General features: G+C 49.6%; 1 protein-coding gene across 2 annotated transcripts in view; it reads left to right on the top strand.

Annotated features, from left to right (window-relative positions):
- Gdpd5 (glycerophosphodiester phosphodiesterase domain containing 5) overlaps positions 1 to 6,000 on the top strand; it is a 77,335-nt gene that overhangs the window by 24,276 nt on the left and 47,059 nt on the right. The window contains exon 2 of one of the 2 annotated variants that reach the window (XM_028770723.1): positions 5,332 to 5,410. The exons of the other annotated variant lie outside the window; for it this stretch is intronic. The gene's annotated coding sequence lies outside the window, so the exon portion shown is untranslated. The remainder of the gene's footprint in view (positions 1 to 5,331; positions 5,411 to 6,000) is intronic. 2 annotated transcript variants of the gene reach the window in all.

Below are 6,000 nucleotides of genomic sequence, written 5' to 3'. Positions count from 1 at the left end.
TGTGTGTGTGTGTGTGTGTGTGTGTGTGTGTGTGTGTGTGTGTGTGTTTGGACCTAGGGTGGTGGCCTCAAAGAGGAAACAACTAACACCAGTGGGAGGAGCTGTGCTGGAGTACCCAGGGGAGTAAGCCTGCAGATTCCCACGTTGGTGGTCTATCCCACATGGGAGGGTCTAGCCCTCTGCTAGGCAGGAGCTGAGGATGGGGGAGACTTGTCCACCTCCCCCGCAAGAAGACCTCTGGCTCCCTCCCCTCAGGGCACCTCCTGCTTCACAAAAGCCTTCTCCTTCATTAACACAGGCTCCTCCTCTCTGTGCTGTGAGTTCTCGGGACACTCAGGAATGCTCTGGTAATATCAGCCACTCGATTTGTAGTGAACCATTGAGGCTTGCCTGCGGCAGCATCACCTACTGCCAGTAGGATCCCTTTTCGTGGCAAGCATGTCTTCCTTATAGGAACAGAACTACATGTGTAAAGTGACAGTTTCATGACGTATGGTGTCAAAATATTGAGTGTCTATTTTCACTTATTTTCAATGTGTGTGTGCATGCGTGCATTTGTGCATGTCTGTGTGTGTGTGTGTATGCGTGCGCGCACACGTGAGAATGCACGCATGCACAGCGGTCTGGGGACACCGTGGATATTGGTCCTCAACTTCGAGCAGTGTCTTGCTTGAGACAATGTCTTTTTGTCTGTTTTTGTAGTTCACTCTTGTCCAACCAGCACAGCTGGCCTGTGAGCCTCTGGGGATTCTCTCGACCCCACCCCCACCCCCCACCTCACTGCAAGAGAGCCATGATTACAGATGCCTGTTACCAGGCCTGGCTTTATGTAGGTCCTGGGGATTGAACTCAGATCCTCACACTTGCAAAGCAAGTGCTTTACCCACTGAACCAGACCTCCCTCAGAGAGAGTGTTTCCTTGTTTTGCTGACGCCTGCTGAGGCTAAGGTGAGGGCTGAGAGCTCTTCTATTTGTTTCAGAAAACACTACTCTTCACTTCAGCACGGGTTTCTATGGTATTTGTGTTCTATTGGCAGCAGTGATTTAAAGGGTTAAAAACAAGGTGCAGGTATCTTGCAAAGGCAACAGAGTCTGAGCCTGGGGGTGTGGCACTGTGGCAGAGCACTAGTTTGTCACGTTTTACACAGCTTTGGTCTCGACTACCAGTGCCACATTCACATACACAGTATGTGAAGTTTGATAATTTTTGATATTTCTGTCAAAAATGTAAACTAGGGTGAATGCGAATACAGGAGATTTTATTTTATCTTTGCAGAAGTTGTTGTTATACATTTATTATAATTAAACCACCTACGTCCTAATTAGTACAAGATTATAAAATTAGATTCCCTAGCTTGGCTAGTTCCTGCAAGCTCAACTCCATAAGAGGCTGAAGACCAAGATCACATGCCCAATGAACACCTGGGTAAATACATGCTGCTACTACTGGTGTGTGTGTGTGTGTGTGTGTGTGAGTGTGTGCTCACTGTGTGTGTGTGAGTGTGTGCTCGCATGTGCATGTGTCTGTGTCATGTCACCCTTAGCCTGGCCCCACACCGGGTAACCAGAGACTAAGCCAACTGTTCAGAGCAAGCCCCTGACTTAAAAAAAAAATACAGGATGGGGATATATCTCAGGGGGAGATTGCTTGCCTAGCAAGCGCAAGACCCCAGGTTAATACCTAGCACTCCTAAAACTAACTAAATAGACAAGTGTGGTGGTGCCTAGTTATAATCCCGGGAACCCACAAGGTGGGGAAGGAGAATTGATACCCACAAGTTGTCCTCTGACTACTGCATTTACACTGTTGCACACACAAACTAAATACGTAAAATAAATATATATTTCTTCTAAAGAGTGAGGATCTCATTCTCTGTTGTATGAGCACAATGAAAATTGTTGCCGGGCGGTGGTGGCGCACGCCTTTAATCCCAGCACTTGGGAGGCAGAGGCAGGCGGATTTCTGAGTTCGAGAGTTCGAGGCTAGCCTGGTCTACAGAGTGAGTTCCAGGACAGCCAGGGCTGCACAGAGAAACCCTGTCTCAAAAACAAAAAAAACCAACCAAACAAACAAAAAGTTAAATATTATAAGATGTTTCTCCAGTACCAAGTACTTCTCCACCACATGAATAAAATGCAACCAGAAGAAAACACACACAGACATGTACACATGAGCACACACAGAGACACAGACACATACACAGATACACACATACACAGACACACACTCGCATACACACATATACATGCACACATGAGCACACATGAGAACACATACAGACACATACACAGACACACACACCTGTGAGCACACACTCACACACATACAGGCACACACACCAGCAGTAGCAGCATGTATTTCTCTCAGCAGACAATGGACAGGCATCTAGGCAGAGACACCCCTTTGGTTCTTCAGGTTTGTCAGGGGCCTGTTGAGTGGTGTTGGTGAGGGAGGAGAAGCTTGAGTGAAGTCTTAGCAGGTGTTGCTGGGTCCCACCTGTTCCCCTTCAGCCATCAGCCTCCCCCACTGCTTTTGTTCTGGAGGGGTTTTGGACTGAAGAGCCACTTCCTGTTTGAGGCTCAGAACTTCCTTCAAGTGACTCACTGGCTCTCACTGTCCTTGTGCTGGGAAGTGAAGGTGGGGCTGGGGCCAGGCCTGGGCATGTCACCCTTAGCCTGGCCCCATACCTGCTGACCAGAGACTAAGCCAATGGCTCAGTCAGAGCGGGGAAATAGACTATCTTGGTTTACTTCAGGTGCAAGACTGTTCTGTCTTGGTCTGCCTGGTGGGCACAGGCTGCAGTGAGATCAGAGTAGACAGCCTCTGAATCCAGTCATCTCTCATCTGCTTTCCATGGTAGCCACGAGCCCAGGTGGAGTTTATAAGACAGCTGAGACACCTCCGTGAGGGTCCATCACACTTTCTTTTCCATGCTTGGATCTCTAACAACAACTTTCTGGTGACTACATGGGTGCCCTGCCCCTTCTCTGTGCCTCCACACCCAAGTGTGTCCAATGTCTTCTGCTGACAATGATGTTTTATACAACTCAGTACTGAAGGGTTTATCCCAAGAGATCGTGGATTGTGGGGCTCAGTTGGTAGAGTGCTTTCCTAGCATGCACAAAGTCCTGGGTTCGAATCCTAGCACTGTATCACTGTGAGTGGTGGCACACACAGGCCATCAGAGCGAGCACTTGACAGTTAGAGGCAGGAGGACCAGAAGTGCAGGATCATCTGGAACTCAGTAGGGAGCTTGAGGTCAGCTGAGCTGTGTGAGACCCAGTCTCTAAACAGTAAAGTGTGGAGTAAAATCAGGCTTGGAGTTTGAATCCCCGGGACCCATGTGAACCTGGCTGCCACGCATGGAGGCCTGACTGTAGTTCTAGGGCTCAGGAGGCAGGGATGAAGAAACCCTGGAACAAGCTAGCTAGCCAAACTGGCCTACATACATGAAGACCCATGCACACGTATGTTACACACACACACACACACACACATTCATGAGAAAAATTTAAAAACTACACACAGCAAAACTACACAGTGGAAAAACTATTAAAGGAGAAATGAAAATAGACATCTGGTTGACTTTCTGCTATAATCCTAACCCTCAAGAGGCTGAGGCAGAAGGATTGCTTCAAGTTTTGGGCCATTGCATAAGACTCTGTCTCAGTAGATTGAAAAAAAAGGGTGGGGGAAGTATTTTGGGGTTAATTTGAAGTTTGCCACCTTGCTGGGTGTGCCCACTTCCTAGGGCCTATGCTTTATTTTTTTTTTAGAAAATTTTGTTGCATTTTAATGTGTGTGTGTGCATATGTGTGGTGTGTGTGGTATGTGTATGATGTGTGTGTGTGTATGTGTAGGTAGGTAGGTAGGAGGACAACTTGTGGAGTCAGTTCTCTCCTACTCTGAATGTCCCCAAGATCAAACTCAGGTTAGCAGGCTCAGTAGTAGGTGCCTTTACCCACTGAGCTTTCCAGCCCCCAGAATCTCTGTTTTAAGTCTCACTTGGGTGCTTTACACATGGCAGCTAGTTACTGCCATACACAGGCTAGTGGGCAGGCTTCATTAGTGTCATGGACATGTAGAACCCCAGGCCCAAACCAGACATACTGAGGCCAACCGCAGCTCACAGCAGGCCCCCACAGTAGACCCTGGCACTCTCAAGTCTGAGCCACCCTGTTCTGTTTACATCCCTCTGCCTCAAGCCTGAGGATCCATCCCTGAGGTAGATAAAGGAAATAAGTGGTTTTATTTGGTCTATTTTTTTTTTCTGGAGTAGGGGGCACTTGGCCCCAGGGCCTTGGTGAGTGCTGTAACCCCCAACCTTCTTTTAACTTGTAAAATATTTGAGATATCTCACTAAGTTGTTCCGACTGGCCTTGAGTCATTCTGTAAGCCCAAGGCCTTGAACTTTTTGATCCTTTTGCCTTGGTTTCCTGACTAGCTAGGTTTACAGGCTTGCATTAACAGGCCTGTGTCAATAAGAGTGCTTTGTAAACTATAAAGTGCGTCACATCCCGAGGACTGAATTGGGGGTTTGGGGGGGTTGTTTGTTTCTGTGTCTAGATGCTGTCTCTGGACCCAACCCCGCCTGCCCACTCTGAGGCTGGCTGACTGTGTACTTCATGCTGGCTCCAAGAGCTGAGTGGGTTGGGAAGAGCTGTCAAACTGACAGGGCTCAGGCCTGAGCCATTGCTGCCCTTTGTGACACAGGAAGGCCCTGGCCCTGCCAGGCTTGGTGTCCCTGAGTGGGCAAGGTGGCAATCCATGTCCTCTAAAGCCTGAAATGCTGGCCTGAGGCCCCTTCCTGTACCCTCCTCATAGCTGCTGGGTGGTGGGTGGTGGTGGGCTGTCCCGCTGACTGTGAGAGCTGCTAAGGAGGCAGTGCATGAGTCAGAACCAGGCACATAATTGTGGTGCCCCAGATCCCACTAGCCCTCCCCTGGCAGCTTCCTTGAGAGAACAGCTGGTCCCACAGCTCCTGAGGAAGCATGAAGAGCTGCATCCCAGCATAGCTGCACCTGCAGCCTCTTCTCTTGGGGGCCTGGCAAGGGGCATGGGTGTTCAAGGAGCAGGTTCTCTGGGTTTGGCCTGCAGGGATGGAAGTGGGACCATGTGTCTCAGGGCCCAGGATTTGGTCGGCTACCAACTTTATAGCTTCCCTAATTCACCTGGGACTAGGGGTTACCTACCCATCAGTGGGTCCACCTCCAGCATGGGGTGGGCAGCATTAGTGGGGGGCAGTACCAGGGCATGCCTCACTAGAGCTAGGTGTGGAGGGAAGATCCTGGGTGGGAGCTGGAGGTGAGTTCGTTGCCTTGTCTCCTCAGCTCTTCGACTGAAGTGACATCACTCTGTGGACGGGACACCCCTGGAGTGCAGCCCATAGCCGCCTGGACCTGCTATCAGGTAAAGAAAGGAGAATGGGAGGAAGTGGGGTGAGGGAAAGGAAGTGGAAGCAGGCTACAGAGAACTGCCCCTGTCCGCTTCTGAAACAATGTTTGCTTCTCCCTGGGGGAAGAAGAGAATCAGGAGAAACAGGATGGTAGTCCTATTATAGATAAGGTAAGTACAGTGTCAAGAAAAGGGGCTTCTTGCCGTGTATGGGGTCTGCATTCTAGGTCTTGTCTGATGTAGTAACTCATTTAATCCTTGTAACAGCCCACGAGGTTGATGCCATTATCCCCATGCTATAAATCAGGAAGCTGAAGTATTAGGTCACTTGCCCAGTTAGCTAAGTGGGAAATCTGGGTTTTGAACCTAAGCAGTGTAGGCTCATCTCCAGCCGCTGTGCACGGACTCTCTATGGCTCATATTAGCTGCCCCTCTGAACCCCACTTTGAGGCTTTTAATGGGCTCACAGCTTCAGAGAGGATTCATCTGGACAGAGTGCCCAGAGAAGGCTGTGCTTCCCTCAAGGGAATGAAGTGGCAAATGGTGGGACTGGAGGCTTGAACCATAGAACTGCCCTGAGCCCTGAGGGGGGCCCGCTGACTCCT

The sequence above is a fragment of the Grammomys surdaster genome, unplaced genomic scaffold, assembly GCF_004785775.1.
Source record: "Grammomys surdaster isolate TR1022 unplaced genomic scaffold, NIH_TR_1.0 203, whole genome shotgun sequence".
In the NCBI taxonomy this organism is placed as follows: domain Eukaryota; kingdom Metazoa; phylum Chordata; class Mammalia; order Rodentia; family Muridae; genus Grammomys; species Grammomys surdaster.
The sequence above is the reverse complement of the archived record's forward strand: the minus strand, read 5'-3'. Positions and strand labels throughout refer to the sequence as shown.